General features: G+C 42.2%; 1 pseudogene; it reads right to left on the bottom strand.

Annotated features, from left to right (window-relative positions):
• LOC119320018 overlaps window positions 1–20,288 on the bottom strand; it is a 121,998-nt pseudogene extending 101,710 nt beyond the window's left edge.
• Window positions 20,289–21,250: the final 962 nt, after the last annotated feature.

Here is a 21,250-nt window from a genome sequence, read left to right as displayed (position 1 = left end):
TACATGTTCGAGCTTATGTCAGGCTTAAAAATCAATTTCATGAAGAGCGAGGTCCTTTGTATTGGAGGTGATGAGGAAACGATTGTGTTTTATTCTGAGCTGTTTAACTGCAGCATCGGACATTTCCCTATGAGGTACTTGGGAGTACCGGTCAGCTTTTCTACCTTGCGTAGTGTTGACTGGGATTTCTTGGAAGAGAGGTTCCTTAATTGTTGTGAATCCTGGATCGACAATGCAGCGTCCTCGGGGGGTCGCTTGATCCTTCTTAACTCATCTTTGACCTGTATTGTTTTTTATTATATGTCGATGTTCTTGTTTTCGAAAAAAGTGATTGGGAAGCTGGATAAGATTCGTAAACGTTTCTTTTGGCAAGAACATGAGGGTCGTAAGAGGTATCATTTGGTAAAATGGTCCAGAATCTGTCGTTCTAAGGAAAAGGGAGGCCTGGGGGTGAAAGACTTACATAAACAAAATATTAGTCTCCTCACTAAGTGGTGGTGGAAGTTGGAAACACAACAAGGGTTGTGGCAAGATATTATCCGTGCTAAATACTTCAAAAAAGATACTATTGTCTCGATTAAATCCAAATTTGGTGACTCTCCCATTTGGAAAGCCGTGATGAAAACCAAAGAGTTCTACCTGATGGGAAGGAAGGTCTTACTCAACTCTGGTAACCTTGCTAGAGTGTGGGATGATTGCATCATTAGTGGTACTCCCTTGTGTGATCGATATTAGGAACTGTATAGTGTTTGCAATGATCAGGGGATCACTGTGGCTAGCTTTAAGAATGGTGTGGGTGATAATTTCTTTCGGAGACGCCTTCACCCCCCTTTTAGTGAGCAGTGGAAGGATATGCAAAATGTGGTGGCCTCGTGGCCAACCAACAATGAACCTGATCAGATTATGTGGGCCTTGGGGGGTAAGAAAGGCAAGTTCACCACCAAGTCAGTTTATAAATACCAGGAAAGAAACCTTGCGGGGTGTAACTATAAGTGGATTTGGCGTGCCAAAATTCCACTTAAGATCCAAATTTTCTTGTGGCAACTTTTCCAAGACTCCATTCTTACTAGGGATGTGATGAGGAGACGGAATTGGTTGGGAAACCCATCTTGTTCCTTCTGTGAGTGTAGAGAGACTTCCCGGCATCTGTTTTTCACCTGTCCGGTGGCTAGAGTTATGTGGAGGACAGTTGGGTGCGTGCTGGGAACTGACCTTTGCCCGAACAACATCTGGCAGTATTTTTCTTGGTGCTTTTGCTTCCTACCCGATGGGGAGAGATTCTATACTTTTGGACTGGCCGCTCTTTGTTGGGCCATGTGGAATTGCCGTAATAGAATGACCTTTGAATTCAAGAAGATGAATTCTCCTTTTGATGTGATCTATGTTGCTTGTGGCTTTATGACTTATTGGGCAGGTATGCTGAAGGGAGAAGACCGCGAAGCAATGGAGAGGGGAGCCAAGATGCTGAGAGGCAATGCTGGGAACATGATGCGCATTTGCGCGGCCCCGGGGAGGATCAACTGAAGCGTAGCGATGGAGAGGGCTGCTTCCCCCCTCAACCTCTCTTCACCTCGATGTTAATGTCTATAATTCCTGGCCCTTTTGGTGTCGCGTGTTTGTTGTGTCTAGCGTTGGGAGGCTCCTGCGTGAGCATGACTCTGATTAGCCTGATGGTTTCTGGTAGTTTACCTTGGATATATGGGTGTCGCTGGGTTTTCCCCCACAATAAGCTGCCTGCGGACAGGTGTTTATTGTGGGTTTCCCAGGGATGCGTTGAACCCGCTTTCCCCTTTCTTAGTTTCCTGGTTGGTCCGTCGAACTGCTGTATTTCCGTTATGCAAGTAATGGAAAGGGGTTATGCCCGGTTCAAAAAAAAATCATTTGCCACACAGGCCGAAACGCTATTAATAAGAACACCATCAGACCTATTATTAAAACTAAACTTAGCTATCTCATGCGCCACCTTATTAGCTTTCCTACTAACCTTGGAGATCTTCACATTCGCCAGCATCTTAGAAATACTGAATGCGTCCTTCTTTAGGTCAGTGCCTTATAAACTCTAAGTTGAACTCCCGCTTGATGAATCTTCCACGATATATCCCAAAAAGCTTTATCTTCAAGTCCATTAGGTACCTGAAACGTGTATCAGATTAATCCAAATCATAGGCCCCTGTTTCATGATGATGATGATGATGATGATGATGATGATGACGATGATGATGATGATGTCGAACTTGCTCTTTGATTGCAGATGCATACATTGGGTTTCCTGATGCTAATGATGTCGAAGTTGCTCTTTCTCTCCCGTTTCATTGTATTCAGTTATGAATGCACATGAAAGGATTTTAGTCAGGTTAAAGAAAAATGTTCCTCACACTTTTTGCTCATTTTTTCATGAGGCTAGCGAGAGCTTTGCTTGTTCATTGCCGTTTATACAACATGTTTGACTACTTACAGAAAAAGACGTAGAAAACAAAAAAATTCTCGTTCGCCTTCCCCACATTCTTCACGCGGCCCTTTGTCACCATGATGCATGAGAGGCTTTTGCTTTGCTCTCCTTCATTGCCCCAAAATGATCTTCAACAGATTGTTTTACACAAATGATCCAGCTGTATAATCTAACCATGCACACTTTTATTATGTGAAACCAATCCATCCATCCATGATGATGTTAAAACCACTACAAAGTGTCCTTCCACTTGAAACCACGCGGAAAAAGGCTTTTTTCACACGTCGGCACACATGCAAATTGGCGCAACCAAGGGGGGCAATCTGCAATCAGGACACACCCGACGCATTATCTTATCTTAGCTCCTAATTAAAAATGAGGCGATAGTACGTATCTCCTGTGACCATGCTTGGGACGTGCGTGTGTGAACAGAGGACGCCGGGAGCCGGGCAAGGCCTCCCTGTCACAGCTGCAACTGCAATACTTTCGTTTCCTTTTGACGAACGGGGACGCCACGGGAATCATTGGAGGGAGCACTGCGCTGCGCCGGGTGATGGTGGTGCTGAGCGACCGTGTGCGTGGATGCCACCTCATCGCCGTGCATGGGGCTGTGCCATCGCGCGCGTCAAGATCGGCCGGTCAACCCACCGCATTTTTCTGTACCAGTGGGATCCGTTCTGGTGGTGCGCGTTCGGCTTTGGCGTTTTGCCGGTGGGCTCCGGCCTGGCCGGAGGGCGTGTGCCCCGCGCGCCTCGGGCTCCAAGCTGAGGGTGGTGCCCAGGGCTCTCTTGTGTCCATGTGAAGTTTACAGTGGCGTGTGAACGTAGCGCCAGGCCAGAAAATTAGGGCGGTAGACAGCACGTCCCCGATCACGTTTGGCATTGTTTTATTTGGGTGCTGCGTTGCATGAAGTTGAAGCAAGCATTTTGATCAGCGTGGTAAAAAGCGGATTTCGGCAAGCAAAGAGGACGGCCGATCATATCACCGTGGCCAGGGGTCCACGCACGGCGCGCTGAGGCAGAAGCACAGCCAGCGGCAGAAATAGCTTTTCTTTTTGATAAAAGAAGGAAATCCGTTGGTGCTTCTGGGTTTTCGAAATGTTAAAGAAAATTTCAACAAAAAATATATGTGTTCTTTGTCACATCTAAATGCTCCATACAAATTTGTTGGCAAAAAGATTAAACATTTTGGCCTGTGCAAAAAAAAAGAAAAAACAGAACATCAAATTTTACCCCAAAATGTCACACTAAATTTATTTTTTCCATCGGCGGAACACCGCTGCTTCTTTTAGCATGAACATTTTCAAGAATGCTTGCGACACTAACACAAACATCTACAAAAAAGTCAGATTTTTTTTGAAAACATTTAATACAATTTTTTTGTTTACTATTCACGCGGGAACACGTGTTCCCAGGAGCCAAAACGTCATTCTCATAAAAGTACGCCTTTTGTTGACTCCAAAAATAGTATCGAGGGGATACAAAACGTTAAGAGGGAACCGAGTTTCTATAGGAACCAACATGTGGTTGAATGGTTAGGTGGACAGTGGTATTCCCAGCCTAAGAGTTTAAGTCCTGATTCTCGCATTTATTCCTGCACTTATTTCTGGATTTCTGGCGATGTGCGTTCAGTGTGGGAAGACATTTCCATCGACTACGAGACGTCATTGGTGACTTCGTCAATCTCAAGATGATATGCCACCTCAGTCTCTCGGAGGTGCTCATAGGAATGCGTGTGTATGTTGATCGGGATGAGTGTATACGCGTATATATGAGCGCACGCGTCTGTACTGTGTTAAAAAAGATACCAAGTTTCTACATAGTTAGGATGCAGACAGTCAAAATTATTTACAACGACATATTGGCAACAACAAAGTGGTATGAGACCGACACTAAACTTATGTCAAAGAAGAAGGTGAACCGATTTAGAGATTATGCTGCCACTCATATTGAGTAAACCTTTCTGGCCACCTGCTCCAATCGCATACACACCGTCTTGAAAAAGGACTAGCACTCCATTTGATGCAGCGTAGACACGTACGAAGCCAATGCAAACACCAGGCAATATCCTGCAAGGGTGAAAATTTTGTCATTAAAAAATAGTACTCCCTACTAAGCCAAAGAGATCATAGTAACGTAAATGCTCCCACCATTTTTAGCATGCTAAATCTATTTGGTATTCTGTCAATCGATTGACGATGACCTATATATTGGCAATACTTGTGTGCGGATATAAATTGGACATTATTTGGATGATTAACCATGTAGAATGCGTAAACATGCACCGAAAGTAGATGTGTTTGATTGTCTCGTCATGAGTAAAAAACTGCACTTCTTGATTCCATGCCAATTGCGACGAGCGAGTTTTCCGCTGGTTAACATAATTTCCCTTTGAGATACCACATGGAAATCTTAATTTTTAATGGTATCTACGACTTCCATATTTGATTATTATTATCCATTGAAACCTCTGAGTGCATGAGTGCATGGCACATCGAGTCGACCATGAATGAACCATATATAATGACTGTCCAATAGAAGACATCCCCACCTTGTGTCAGGTTAACTAATTCCAAACAGAGTAACATATGTTGTCATGAAATATGGCGGGGGCTAACCAAACCCCTCATAAAAGAAACTTTCAACGGGTAGGAGTTGGGCACATGTGCAAGGGTATCCCTTTTATTATGGACAATACAATACAAGGCCAGATACTGTTCCAGAAGTGTAGTGTTTCGCAGCCACTTATCCTCCCAAAAACATATCTTTAAGCCGCCCTTTACTGCAAAAGACCCAAATGGAGAAAGTGCTTCTTTGTTGCCATTAGGCTAGCCAAAAAATGCGGGTCCCCTGGCTTCCAATAAGCCCGCCGCACAACCTTTTAAACTAGATACTTATTGTGCAGTAGAGTTTGCCAAACTCCCTCCTCCATATGTAGTTTGGACAACCACTTGCTGAGTGAGACGCCATTTTTGACCTATAGACCACCTTGGTCTTTCAGTCAAGAAACCACACTTCATTTCATGTTCTGAATTCTTTTATTGCCACTGTCTCCTTACTAGAAGAATCTGGATATGAAATAATCCACTCTATGCAACACTTTTGCGAGTTGGAAAAATAAAAGAATGTAAAGAACCATATTTGTGAGTACCGAGTTGATCAGAAGTAGTCGCCCTTCAATGGAGAGCAATTTTCCTTTCCAACTGTTCAAACATTTCTCTAAGAGCTCTTCAACATATTTTCATTCCGCATTAGTGAGGCGTCGATATTGAATCATAATTCTCAAATATTTAACCCATAATTGTCCTTGTGCACAGCCAAACAAATTAGCGTACTGCGCAACCTCTTGCTTGGCTTCTCTAAAATAGAACACTTCACTTTTATTGAAGTTAATTTTCAAACCAGACATTGATCGAAGGCTGAAAGCAACAATTTCAGGTTCCTAGTCTTATCCAGATCATGTTTCATAAAAAAGAATCATATTTTTAGCATACTTCAAGATAAAGAGGCCCGCATGCACAAGATGTGGCATCACTTCTGCAATTTGACCGTCCTGCTTGGCATGTTTGATCATGATTGCCAACATGTTAAAAACAATGTTAAATAATATTGGAGATTGGCGTAATCCTTTTTCTCCTAGAAATAGTGGTCAACCTCATCATTGATTTAGATGGCGACACTATCTGAAGATGCAAAATTTTGGATACATCCCACCTTTTCCTAGAGAAACATATTGTTGTTAGGGCATGTTGGAGAAACGATCATTTGACTCTGTCATATGCCTTTTCAAAGGCAATTTTAAATACTACCCCACTCATGTTCCGCCGATGTATCTTATGAAGGATAACAACTCCATCGGATATATTCCTCCCTTGAATGAAAGCCATATGAGATGGCCAAACACCATGGTTAGCAATTGTGTTGAGCCTATTAGTTGCCACTTTGGTGAAAATTTTGAAGGTAACATTAAGGAGACATATTATACGATATTTTTGCATTTGCGCGACCTCCTTAATCTTTGGCAGCAAAACAATCTCGCTAAAATTAAGCATGGATAGGTCAAGTTGGCCAGTGTGAAGAAATTTGAATAACTCCATTAGGCCAGTCTTGATAATATTCGAGAAGTTTTGATAATATTCTAGAGGGAAACCATCAGGACCTATAGCATTGTTGTGTTCCATTTGGAACACTGCAGCTCCCACCTCCTCCTCGGAGAAAGGTGTCATGAGTATGTTATTATCTTCCATTGTGACTTGTGAAACATCATCCATTCGGTTCTCATCAAGGGTGAAGTTCCATTTTACAGATCCCAAACAGAGACTTATAGTATCCGGTGATATAAATTTTAAACTCCGCTTGGCCTTCAAACTATCCCTCGTCTTTTTGTAGGCTAAAAATACACTTCTGCCGGTGTCGCCCATCAGCAACCATTTTGAAGTAACATGTATTGATATCACCCTTAAAAAATGAATCGGGCATCAGATCTTTGGTAGCATTTAATTCCTCATCTCACAGTAACAACACAATGTGCTCATTGGATTGGTTTTTAATTTCAATCCCGTTGAGACAAAGTGCGAGTCTATGTGATTTTATCGTGGTCATCAATAATGGTTGACATATGTTGATTTTATTATTTCTACACACGCTTGTGTGATTTACCCATCCAGATAGTTTAATCCTTATGGCCCTTATTTTATGGGTCCATTTGTAGATTGGTGAAGAACCATCGGCGGAGTTTTCCCATACATTCTTGATTAAGTCCTCAAATCCATCCTGTTTGTAGCCATCTTAATTCAAATTTGATTGGACGATGAGTACCATGACTTGTAGAATTAGAGTCCAGAATGATAGGTGTGTTGGCATCCCAACCAGCTGTGGATTTTGTCGACTACATCTTGTCGTGCCGTTGGCCAATAAAAACCTACACAATAGGCCTTGCTCACTAGGTTCCGAGGAGCCGCAAGGTGTCTGCAAGTGCCAGAGTGAATCTTGTGCAAGAGTTGCCAGCCTTCTTCCCCAGAGATGCAACGCTTGAACCACTAGTGACATTGTGTTTGTCAAGCTCTCCTTCATGCTCGGTGAAAGTGCAACTAATCCCCGAGTGGTTTGGTAATTCATAACAACATATATCTCATTGAACTAATATCCCTTCAAGATAAATATTTTAGGATGTTTAATGATTGGCATGGCATGAAGTAGAGATGTGGACCCCTCAAAATGCTAAGGACAAGGATTGGCAAAAGCTCAAGACTCTTCATTTTGGTTAAGTGATCCAAGATCACATTGAGTCCATAGGAAAGCCAATACTATTAAAAGGGGATGAGGTGATGCTTAATGATCTTGTTGCTCAAGTGCTTAGTGATATTGCTCCAAAACCCTCAGCCACTTTCTCTATCCAAATATGTCCAAATCCTAATTTCCAACTCGGCCCCACCGATATTTCCTACCCAGAGCCATCGACTTCTTATGGACTTAGCCACTACCAAAACCCTAAAAATTTGGTCTCACCGATATGGATCTCGGTCCCACCGAGATGGCCTTGCCAGCGTATTATGACTTGTTGCATTCACTTTGGAATCACCGAGATGTTGCTATCGGTCCCACCGAGTTGTCTTGACTGATTCTCTATTGCTTATTGCTTCACTTCGGTCCCACCGAGATGATGCAATTGGTGCCATCGAGTTGAGGTTTACCTTAAGCCCTAGTACATCGGTCCCACCAAGTTGTTCTTGTTGGTCCCACCAAGATTCTCGATGTTCATATTTTTGCACACGTCCGTGCCACCGAGTTTTCTTATCGGTGCCACCGAGATGGTTCAAAAGTATGTAGCTATTGGATTTGTGTGGAGTCTATATATACCCCTATATCCTTCTCGTACTAAGTAAGAGACCCATCAGAACGTGCCTACACTTCCACCATACATTTTTTGAGAGAGAACCACCTACTCATGTGTTGAGATCAAGAGATTCCATTCCTACCATTTGAACCTTGATTTCTAGCCTTCCCCAAGTTGCTTTACACTAAAATCCTTCTTACACCATAGCCAAATCCGTGAGAGAGATTTGAGTGTCGGGGAGACTATCATTTGAATCACAAGAGCAAGGAGTTCATCATCGACACACTATCTATTACCTTTTGGAGAGTGGTGTCTCCTAGATTGGTTAGGTGTCGCTTGGAAGCCTCCGACATGATGTGGAGTTGAACCAACAAGTTTGTAAGGGCCTTGCCTACTTCGTGAAGATCTATCCGAGTGAGGCAAGTCCTTCGTGGGTAATGGCCATGGTAGGATAGACAAGGTTTATTCTTCGTGGATCCTTCGTGGGTGGAGCCCTCCATGGACTCGCGCAGCCGTTACCTTTCGTGGGTTGAAGTCTCCTTCAATGTGGACGTACGATAGCACAACCTACCGGAACGATGCCAAAAATCTTTGTGTCTCCATTGCATTTGCCTTCTCTAAATCCTTCCCTTTACCTTCATATGCCATGTTTAACATTTCACTGCTATACTCTTAGAATTGCATGTGTAGGTTGATTGCTTGACTTGTCATAATTGCTAAAATCTACCCACAACTAAAATTGGGAAAAGGGTAGGTTTTTATTTTTTCAAGTAGTCTAATCACCCCCTCTAGACATACTTTAGATCCTACAAGTGGTATCAGACCTTTGTTCTCCATTAGCCTTGATTTCCATTGCTTTGGTGATCATAGCCTTGGTTTCACAACCTAGGAGAGTATGGCGTCTAGTTAGGGTAACTATCACCATAGAGGTCCTTACTTTGATGGTACAATTTTTGCTAGTTGGAAGCATAAGATGAAAATGCATATTCTTGGTCATAACCCCGTCATTTGGGCTATTGTTTGTATTGGCTTGAAAAAGGTGAATTATTTGAGTACAGTAGAGAACTGAATCATGATGCGGCCGCAGAAGAATTGAAGATGTTACAATACAATGCTCGAGCTTGTGGTATTCTCTTCAATGGATTGTGCCCCGAAGAATTCAACAAAATCAGCTGCCCCTAGAATGCAAAGGAAATTTAGGATACTTTGGTTGATATGCATGAAGGTACCGAGTCCGTCAAGGAATCCAAGTTAGATGTGCTTCAAAGTCAACTTGACAAGTTCAAGATGAAGGATGGTGAAGGTGTCGCCGAAATGTACTCTAGGCTTGCTCTCATCACAAATGAGATTGCCGGCTTAGGAAGTGAAGAGATGACCGACAAATTCATCATCAAGAAGATCCTTAGAGCCTTGGATGGAAAATATGATACCATGTGCACATTGATCCAAATGATGCCCAACTACAAAGATCTCAAGCCAACATAAGTCATTGGTAGAATTGTTTCTTATGAGATGTCACTGAAGGATAAGGAAGAGCTCCACAACAATTAAAGTGGTACACATGAAGCTTCAAGTGATGCTCCCACAACATCAAGTGACAAGCTAGTATCCAATGAATAATTGAGCTTAATGGTGAAGAACTTCAACAAATTCTACAAGAGTAGAGGCAAAGAGAGAAGCTCCAAGTCAAGATCGTACAATGAGAAAAGATCTTCTAGTCCTGATCGTAATTGCTACAATTGTGGAAGACCCGGACACTATTCCAATGAGTATACGACTCCCCGCAAGAAAAGAGAAGACTCACAAAAAAGGAGGAGTAGAGGAGATGAATCACATTCAAGAGAGAGAACGAGTAGAGACGATCGTTACAGACGAAGACCCTCTCGAAGAAGCAAATATTAGGAAAGGAAGGACAAGTCATCAAAGAGCTACACAAGATGAAGACATCAAGCTCATGTTGGTGAATGGTTTCCAGTTCCGACTTCGACAACTACTTTGAGAGAAGCTATCACTCCGACTCTGAATATACTCAAGATGAAGGTGTTGCTGGACTTGCTCTAGTATCATCCAACTCCCACGACATATTTGATTCACCAAATGAAGGAATTGGAAGATGCTTCATGGATGAAGGCCCCAAGGTATCATAGCCCAAGTATCTTGGTTTCAATAGTGATTAAGATGATTTGCTAGGTGATGATGAATTACTTGATGACAAAACTAGTGATGAAAACTATAATGAACTTGCTAGTAATCATGCTAATCAATATGGAATGAATGACAATGATAAGAAGGAGATTGAGCGTCTAATTAAAGAACTAAACACTCTCAAGTTAGCTCATGAAACAACTCAAGATGATAAGAGAGAGCTCCTAAAAACCCATGAGAAGCTACGCTCCGAGAAGCTAAATTTAGAGCAAGAGCATGAGTTTCTAAAAACTATCAATGATGATCTTTGAAAGAAGATCTCTTCATACATTGCCAAACGTCTCCACTTGTCTACTTATATGCCACAAGTAAAATCTAGCAACAAGAGCAAGAAAGATTCTTCTTCTAGTAGTAACAATAACCATGCTAAATCCAATACTGTTGCTTCTAGTAATTCTCTTGATTCCACTAATGATTCTCTTAGCCAAGTTACACTTGAGCAAGAAAATAGCTTATTGAAGGGAATTATAGAGAAAGGTGTTTACAAAAGTCTTGCCGGGAGTAGGCAATTTGAGGAAATTGTACGCAAGCAAGGAAGCCACTGGAAGAATCAAGGTGTTGGTTTTGAACGAAAGTTCAATGTCAATGGAGTTGAATGGGAAGAAGATCAATAACACAAGAAAAAATTTGTTTCTCAACAAGAGAAGTATGACCCCACTTCTTTAGAGGGAACACAAGCTCAAGATGATCTTCCATCACAAGGCTACATCTAAAAGGCAAGGACAAGCTTCAAGAAGAGATTGGCTCATTTGAAGAAGCTCCTAAAGCCATGGTTAAGTGGGTTCCCAAGACTATGTCAAGCTCTACTTCATCAAGTTCAACTACAACTCCAAGGATTCCCATAAAGTTGATGTGGGTTCCAAAGAAGAACTAGAGTGTTCTTGAGGGTGACTCCGTCAACATATTTCACTCATATTCATTTTGGCAAGGACTTGTGCAATCAACTTTCATAGCTTGCACTAGTTCATGGAGTCACAAACCCTCTTGTTAGTAAGACAAGGGGTAAGGTAACCTAATGCTTTCATGGACATCGTCATACGTGCAATTCACTCTACGTCTATGGATATCCTTGTATGTTCCTTGTGGGACTAACCCATGTAGGTATCGAGAATGCAAAACTCCAAAGGATTGCTCCAAACTCATGATGGACTACATCAACATTGAGCATTCACATCTTCACTATCCACATGAAGTCATCATCGACAAAACCCAAGGTTAGTTCATCCCTCTTTTGGGGGATATCACATCTAGGGGAGCTTCACTCTAAAAAATGAGCTAAAGCAACTCTAATGGTATGAACACATTAATGCTTAATGTAAAAGTGGTAACCCCACTTGTGCTTAAACGATGAGTATGACCTATTATCAAATGTTCTCATTTGACTCCTAAGTCAATATACTCATATATAGATGACCTAGTCATTGCCAGTTGCTTGATTGCTGCTAGAATTGGTTGTGCATGTTTGACACATATTTCATTTGCTATTTCATTGTGCAAGCATGTTGGTTTGCATATTTTCTTCATTCGAGGACATTCATTTGTTGTTTTGATTGTCTTGTTTTTTCTGGCCAAGTGGATGTACAAGAATGCCTAAGAACCTTCTCTAGCTATCTACGCTTTTCTTATCTCAAATTCTTTTCATGCTATATCACAGAAATTGAACAAGTATTTTTCGGACCCTCCTGGTGAGGAGCACTCGGAGCCACCGATCCGACAAGTACTACAAAAAAATCACTTTCGTGATAATACGTGTTTGTCACAGTAGGTCACGTTTTCTGTCATGCATGTACATCCATGACGATTTTATGACAGAATGAAGATAGTCATACATGTGCTATCATAGAAGTGTTCCATGACAATACCAAAATTATCATCACGAAAGTGTCCACTTCCATGAAGATAAATGGCGCGTCATAGAAGTGTTTTCGTCAAGGGTAACTAAAAGAACGAGGATGTCGCCTAGAGGGGGGGTGAATAGGCGCTTTAAAATAATTACGGTTTAGGCTTGAACAAATGCGGAATAAACCTAGCGGTTAATTTGTCAAGCACAAAACCTACAACAACTAGGATCACGTATGTGCACCAACAACTTATGCTAAGCAAGATAAACAACTAAATGATAGCAAGATATATGACAAGAAACAATATGGCTATCACAAAGTAAAGTGCATAAGTAGAGGGCTCGGGTAAGAGATAACTGTCGGTGTCAAAACCTACAGATCTCAGGTAGGGGGTCCCGAACTGTGCGTCTAAGGATCGAAGGTAACAGGAGGCAGGGGACACGATGTTTACCCAGGTTTGGGCCCTCTTAATGGAGGTAATACCCTACTTCCTGCTTGATTGACTTTGATGAGTATAGGGATTACAAGAGTTGATCTACCTCGAGATCGTAATGGCTAAAGCCTAGATGTCTAACCTGTATGATTGTGATTGCCTCTACGAACTAAACCATCTGGTTTATATAGACACTAGAGGGATCTAGGGTTGTACAGAGTCGGTTTACAGAGAAAGGAAGATGCATGATCCGAACGCCAAGCTTGCCATCCACGCAAAGGAGAGCCCCGTACGGACACGAGGGAAGGTCTTTGATTTCGTATCTTCATGGCCCATTAGTCCGGCCCATATCACATAGCCCGGACGCCCAAGGATCCCTTAGTCTAGGATTCCCTTAGTAGCCCCTGAACCGGGCTTCAATGACGATGTATCCGACGCGCAAACTGTTTTCGGCATTGCAAGGCGGGTTCCTCCTCCAAATACTCCAAAGTAGTCTTCGCCGCATAAGTGCTGTATCCAGCCTTGCTTAACACGTACAACCCTAATCTGTAAAAGGCAACAATACTTAAAATAAGCCACGTCCTACAGACAACTTTTTCAGCGAGATGTTATGTTCTGGCCTCGTTATTATTCTGAACCGTTTTACAACCCTGTTTCACGTTTCGAGGCATGGCCATTGACACATCTTGTCAAAACAGAGACTGTGTCTCCTTATCACGTGATTCTCGCCAATGCGGGTTTGGGTAATCCAACCATATTGTTTGCATGTCTCCTTGGGAATATGCAAGGTTTAAGGCTTACGAGGGGGCGCTTGATATTCGCTGCCTCTATAAGAGGACAAAGACCCATCTGTTCACCTCATGCCTTCTTCTTCCTCTGCCTTTCAGTCCTCCGAGCTCTAGTGCCCAAGTTCTAAACTTTCCCTTCCCCCCAACTTCTCCAGCAATGGTCGGATCCGGCTTTCAGGGCAAGTGGATGGCCTCCTCCGCAACGGAGAAGAACATCCAGGATCTGCGTGAGGCGAGGTACTTGATGGCGGAGATTAAGCACAGGCTTCCAACCCTGGGGCTGGTCATCCCCACCCCGGAGCCCGATGAGAGGGTGGTTTTTATCCCCCACTTTCTCCGAGGACTTGGGTTCGCCCTTCACCCCTTCGTCCGAGGTCTCATGTACTACTACGGGCTGGATCTCCATGATCTGGCCCCGAATTCCTTCCTCCACATCTCGGCATTTATCATCGTGTGTGAGGCATTCCTCCACGTCCCTCCACACTTCGGCCTATGGCTCAAGGTTTTTAATGTGAAGCTGAAGGTGGTTGAAGGCCAACACGCCAAGTGCGGCGGCGCCATGGTGAGTAAGGTCAACCATGTTACCTGGCCCAAAGGGAGATTTGTAGATACTGTCAAGGTGTGGCAGTAGGAGTGGTTCTACATCATCGAACCCCGCGGCACCAAGTGGGTTGCTGCTCCCGCTTTCAGATCTGGACCTCCTCTGCGACTTGCATCCTGGACCAACAAGGGTGTAGATTGGGGATCCCCTGACGAGGTGTTGACGCTGCATAAGCGTATCAAGAGTATGATAAAAAAGTACATCACTCTTGTTGATGTGATTCAGGTGATGCTCATCCGCAGAGCTCTCCCTTGCCAATGACGGCCTCTCAAAATGTGGGAGTTTAATCCGGAGGGGCCTCGGACTCTGCAACAATTATTTGGCACGACACACAAAGGGATCTGGAAGCTGCTCTTCAAGAAATAGAAGACGTGGCCAAGGACGTCTGACCACACCGGCCTCGACTGCAACAATCTGACCTCCCCAGTAAGTATCATATTTCCGAACATTACTTAGCTTGTCAATCTTAGGGAGGAGTGCTGAAAATTCCATCTCCTAAATAGGACTGGATAAATAAGGCAGAGCAGATTAAGTGTCCGGCCCCGCTCCCTGAAAACCCAGCCGAGCCTTTGTTGATGAAGACGGTGGTCCCGGCACCCTACCAGGCGCCGGCAAAGAAGGACAAGAAGAAGAAGAGTAAGGAGGCCAAAGGTGGCCTCCCTCATGAAGAAACTTCGGGCGCCGTGTCCGGAGGAACCGAAGCTCCTTCCTCTCACGAGGGAGACGAAGACGAGGATGAGGAGGAGGAGGACGAGGAAGAAGAGAACCTGATGACCCACAAGTATAGGGTATCTATCCTAGTCCTTTCGATAAGTAAGAGTGTCTAACCCAACGAGGAGCAAAAGGAAATGATAAGCGGTTTTCTGTAAGGTTTTCTCTGCAAGCACTGAAATAGTAGGTGATAGATAGTTTTGTGATAAGATAAATTAGTAACGAGCAAAAAGTAAATAAAGTAAATAAAGTGCAGCAAGGTGGCCCAATCCTTATGTAGCAAAGGATAAGCCTGGAAAAATTCTAATAATGAGGAAGGAGCTCCCGAGGACACATTGGCAATTATCGTCAAGCTAGTTTTCATCACGTTCATAAGATTCACGTTCGGCACTTTGATAATTTGATATGTGGGTGGACCGGTACTTGGGTACTGTCCTAACTTGGACAAGCATCCCACTTATGATTAACCCCTATCGCAAGCATCCGCAACTACAAAAAGGAGTATTAAGGTAAACCTAACCACAGCATTAAACATATGGGTCCATATCAACCCCTAACGAAGCAACGCATAAACTAGGGTTTAAGCTTCTGTCACTCTAGCAACCCAGCATCTACTTATTACTTCCCCATGCCTTCCTCTAGGCCCAAATAATGGTGAAGTGTCATGTAGTCGATGTTCACATAACACCACTAGAGGAAAAGACAACATACATCTCATCAAAATATTGAACGAATAGCAAATTCACATGACTACTAATAGCAAGACTTCACCCATGTCCTTAGGAACAAATGTAACTACTCACAAATCATATTCATGTTCATAATCAGAGGAGTAATAATATGCATAAAGGATCTGAACATATGATCTTCCACCAAGTAAACCAAATAGCATCAACTATAAGGAGTAATCAACACTACTAGCAACCCACATGTACCAATTTGTGGTTTTGATACAAGATTGGATACAAGAGATGAACTAGGGTTTTGAGAGGAGATGGTGCTGGTGAAGATGTTGATGGAGATTGACCCCCTCCCGATGAGAGGATCATTGGTGATGACGTTGCTGATGATTTCCCCCTCCCGGAGGGAAGTGTCCCCAGCAGAACAGCTCCGCCAGAGCCCTAGATTGATTCCGCCAAGGTTCCGCCTCGTGGCGGTAGAGTTTCGTCCTGTAAGCTTGCCCACGATTTTTTCCAGGGTAAAAGTGATGATATAGCAGAAGATGGACGCCGGAGGCCCACCAAGGGGCCCAGGAGATAGGAGGCCGCGCCCTACAGAATAGGTTTTGTCCCGTAAGCTGGCCTATTTCTTTTGCTCATAAATTCTTATTAAATCCAAAAAGTTGTTTCGTGGAGTATCAGGACTTTTGGAGTTGTGTAGAATAGGTTTCCAACATTTGCTCCTTTTCCAGCCAGAATTCCAGCTGCCCGCATTCCACCTCTTCATGGTAAACCTTGTAAAATAAGAGAGAATAGCCATAAGTAATGAGATATAATGTGTAATAACAGCCCGTAATGCAATAAATATTGATATAAAAGCATGATGCAAAATGGACATATCAACTCCCCCAAGCTTAGACCTCGCTTGTCCTCAAGCGGAAGCTGAAATTGAAAAATATGTCCACATGTTTTAGAGATAGAGGTGTCGATAAAAATAAAATACGGACATGAGGGCATCATGATCATTCTAATAACAGCAACATATATATATATATATTGTCATATGATTTCCTATGCTCAAGTAATAAGCAATTCACAATGTCAAGTATGGTTCAAAAGCTTCGTTGGGAACTAACAAACTATAATCTCAGTCACTGAAGCAATTGCAATTTATCGTAACATCAAAAAGAGTCAATAATAGAGTTTTTCAACAAGCTCACATACTCAACTATCTCGTAGTCTCCCATATTTGTTAACGCTCAAGCAATACTTGTGGTTATAGAGTTTTAGCCGGACACTGAGAAAGATAGGGGCTTCTTGTGTTGCCTCCCAACGTATTCACCTTTAGGTGATGTCAACAATAATAGCCTATGCCAACTTACATCCAATTGGATATATGTATCATGATCTTTCAAACACGAAGAGCTTGCCAAAGGATAAAATGAGAAAGGGAAAGGTGAGGATCACCTTGACTCAAGCATAAAGTAAAAGATAGGCCCTTCACAGAGGGAAGCAGAGGTTGTCATGCGCTTTTAGGGTTGGATACACAAAATCTTAATGCAAAAGAACGTCACTTTATATTGCCCATTGTATGTGGATCTTTATTATGCAATCCGTCGCTTTTATTACTTCCACAACAAGTTCGTACAAAGCTTATTTTCTCTGCACTAATAAGTCATGCATATTTAGAGAGCAATTTTTATTGCTTGCACCGATGACAACTTACTTGAAGGATCTTACTCAATCCATAGGTAGGTATGGTGGACTCTCATGGCAAAACTGGGTTTAAGGATATTTGGAAGCACAAGTAGTATTTCTACTTGGTGCAAAGAATTTGGCTAGCATGAGGGGGAAAGGCAAGCTCAACATGTTTGGAAGGTCAATGACACTATACTTTAACTAAGATGTCGGAAAACATAAACCATTACGTTGTCTTCCTTGTCCAACATCAACTCTTTTAGCATGTCATACTTAATGAGTGCTTCACAATCATAAAAGATGTCCAAGAGAATATATTTATATGTGAACCCCTCTTTCCTTATCACTTCCTATTAATTGCAATGATGACCAAGGCTACGTTCATCAACTCTCAACAATTTTTATGCCTCATACTTTCTATGTGTGAAGTTATCACTATCCATAAGATCAATATAAACTCTTTTGTTCTTTCTACTTTCTTCAAGATCATAGCAACAAAGCAAAGCCCTGGACTCAACACTAATCTTTATTATAGATAGCACACGGACTCGATTACATAAAGGGATCACAATGCAAAACTCGAAACTACTTGATATCAAAAACTTCAAACTACTAGATCAAGATACTACTGAAAGGATCAAACTAAATAAAGCAGTAAAAATAGGAGTGTGATGGTGATACGATACCGGGGCACCTCCCCCAAGCTTGGCAATTGCCAAGGGGAGTGCCCATACCCATGTGACTATTTCTTCGGAGGTGGTGAAGTAGGAGTTGTTGATGATGTAGGCTTGTCATCCGTCTTCCAAGGCATAGGCTCCCCATCATAAAAGGATGATCGAGTCTCCGAGATCCTTAAATCTGTAGCCAAACTCATTTGCTTGAATCTATATTCATACTCACAGTTCTGGTTTTGCAGGTCATAAATCTGGACTTGGAGGTGCTCGATTTTCTCTTGAAGCTTGAAGATGGTCTCCCCAATGACTTTGGCATCCAGCTTGTGGTTGTTGGTGAACTCCGTGATCATCATCTGGTTGGCGTTGAGTCCACGCTCCACCATCCCTTGACACTTGAAAACTTCTTGCTCCATGGCTTCGAGCTTTGTCTCCATGCTCCCGGTACGCCTTGGTCCCTCCACATCGCGGATGTGCAGCACCCCCTCATGCATCTCAATGGTTTGAGGGTGATGCAGCACCTCCGTGAGATAGGGGTTGATAACCCTCTCGAAAAAATTGTCCTTGGGAGCGCTTGGAGACGACATGATGCTCTAGATCTGAAACAGAAACAGCTCGAAACGAAAACAGAGGATATTTGCGTGATACGGTGGTCAAAACCTCCGGGAGTATATATAATGAATTTTTACCGACCAAAATACATAACATACAAGAAAACAGAGTCCGGGAGGCACAAGAGGTGCCCACGAGACAGGGGGCGTGCCCTACATGGGGGGGGATCCTCTCTCGTGGGAGCCCCGTGTCCCTTTAGGACCACTTCTTTCTTCCTAAAATTCTTAAATAATCCAAAACTGATAAAAATTGCCATTAGAGTTGTTTTGGAGTCGGTTTACTTACCGTACCACGTACCTATGCCTTTTCGGTGTCTGGAACATTCTGGAAAGTGTCTCTTATGTATTCCTCAGGGGTTATGGTTTCAATAATATTAGTTTCAGCATTGATAGGATTACCTGGAATAAAGTTGTTGATTTTTATAGCACCAGAATGATAGACCTCCTCGATAACGTAGGGACCTTCCCATTTTGGGAGAAGTTTTCCTGCAAAAAATCTTAAACGAGAGTTGAATAATAACACATAATCTCCTACGTTAAACTCATGCTTTTGTATCCTTTTATCATGCTAGTGTTTGACTTTTTCTTTGAAAAGCTTGGCATTCTCATATGCTTGGGTTCTCCATTCATCAAGTGAGCTAATATCAAACAACCTCTTCTCACCGGCAAGTTTGAAGTCATAATTGAGCTCCTTAATAGCCTAATATGCTTTATGTTCAAGTTCAAGAGGTAAATGACATGCTTTTCCATAAACCATCTTATATGGAGACATACCCATAGGATTTTTGTATGCAGGTCTATAGGCCCATAATGCATCATCAATTTTTTTGGACCAATTCTTTCTAGATCTATTCACAATCTTTTGCAAAATTAATTTGAGCTCTCTATTGCTCAACTCTACTTGACCACTAGACTGCGGGTGATAAGGAGATGCGATTCTATGATTGACATCATACTTAGCAAGCATCTTGCAGAAAGCACCATGAATAAAATGTGAACCACCATCAGTCATAAGATATCTAGGGACTCCAAACCTCGGAAAAATAACTTCTTTAAGCATTTTAATAGAAGTGTTATGATCAGCACTACTAGTTGGAATAGCTTCTACCCACTTAGTAACGTAATCAACAGCAACTAAAATATGTGTATAACCATTGGAGGCAGGAAAAGGTCCCATATAATCAAAGCCCCAAACATCAAACGGTTCCATGACAAGAGAATAATTCATAGGCATTTCTTGACGTCTACTAATGTTACCTATTCTTTGACATTCATCACAAGATAAGACAAACTTACAAGCATCTTTGAAGAGAGTAGGCCAATAAAAACCAGATTGTAGTACCTTGTGTGCAGTTCTATTTCCAGCTTGGTGCCCTCCATAGGATTCAGAGTGACACTTGCGTAGGATTTGTTCCTGTTCATGCTCAGGCACACAACGTCTAATAATACCATCTACTCCTTCCTTATAAAGGTGTGGATCATCCCAGAAGTAATGTCTTAAATCATAAAAGAACTTTCTCTTTTGCTGGTATGTGAAGCTAGGCGGTATATATTTAGCAACAATGTAATTAGCATAATCAGCATACCAAGGAGCAGTACGAGAAGCATTGACAACCGCTAATTGTTCATCAGGAAAGCTATCATTAATAGGCAGTGGGTCATCAAGAACATTCTCTAACCTAGACAAGTTGTTTGCAACGGGGTTCTCAACCCCCTTTCTATCAATAATATGTAAATCAAATTCTTGGAGCAAGAGAACCCATCTAATGAGTCTAGGCTAAGCATCTTTCTTTTCTAAGATATTTAATAGCAACATGATCAATGTGAATAGTAACTTTGGAATCAACAATATAAGGTCTAAACTTATCACAAGCAAACACAACTGCTAAGAACTCTTTTTCAGTAGTAGCATAATTTCTCTGGGCAGTATCAAGAGTCTTACTAGCATATCGGATAACATTCAATTTCTTATCGACTCTTTGCCCTAAACAGCACCTACAGCATAATCAATAGCATCGCACATAATTTCAAAAGGTAAATTCCAATCAGGTGGCTGAACAATAGGTGTAGTGATCAAGGCTTTCTTAAGTGTTTCAAATGCTTCTACACAATCATCATCAAAGACAAAAGGAATATCTTTTTGCAATAAATTAGTCAAAGGCCTAGAGATTTTAGAAAAGTCCTTAATGAACCTCCTATAAAAACCGGCGTGACCAAGGAAACTTCTTATACCTTTTATGTCCTTGGGACATGGCATATTTTCAATAGCATCAACTTTGGCTTTATCAACTTCAATACCTCTCTCGGACATCTTGTGCCCCAAGACAATGCCTTCATTAACCATAAAGTGACACTTTTCCCAATTCAAGACGAGACTAGTGTCTTCGCATCTCTGCAAAACTTGATCAAGGTTGCTCAAACAATCATCAAAAGGGGATCCATAGACAGAGAAGTCATCCATGAATACCTCACAAATCTTTTCACAAAAATAAGAGAATATAGCCATCATGCATCTTTGAAAGGTAGCAGGTGCATTACATAAACCAAAAGGCATACGCCTATGAGCAAAACTACCAAAAGGGCAAGTGAAGGTAGTTTTAGATTGATCCTTTGCTGACACATGTATTTGAGAGAACCCAGAATAACCATCTAGAAAGCAAAAATGTGTGTGTTTGGATAGCCTTTCTAGCATTCGATCAATAAAAGGTAAAGGGTAATGATATTTCTTAGTAGCTTTGTTTAACTTAC

Source organism: Triticum dicoccoides, chromosome 6B (genome assembly GCF_002162155.2).
Source record: "Triticum dicoccoides isolate Atlit2015 ecotype Zavitan chromosome 6B, WEW_v2.0, whole genome shotgun sequence".
In the NCBI taxonomy this organism is placed as follows: Eukaryota; Viridiplantae; Streptophyta; class Magnoliopsida; order Poales; family Poaceae; genus Triticum; species Triticum dicoccoides.
The sequence above is the reverse complement of the archived record's forward strand: the minus strand, read 5'-3'. Positions and strand labels throughout refer to the sequence as shown.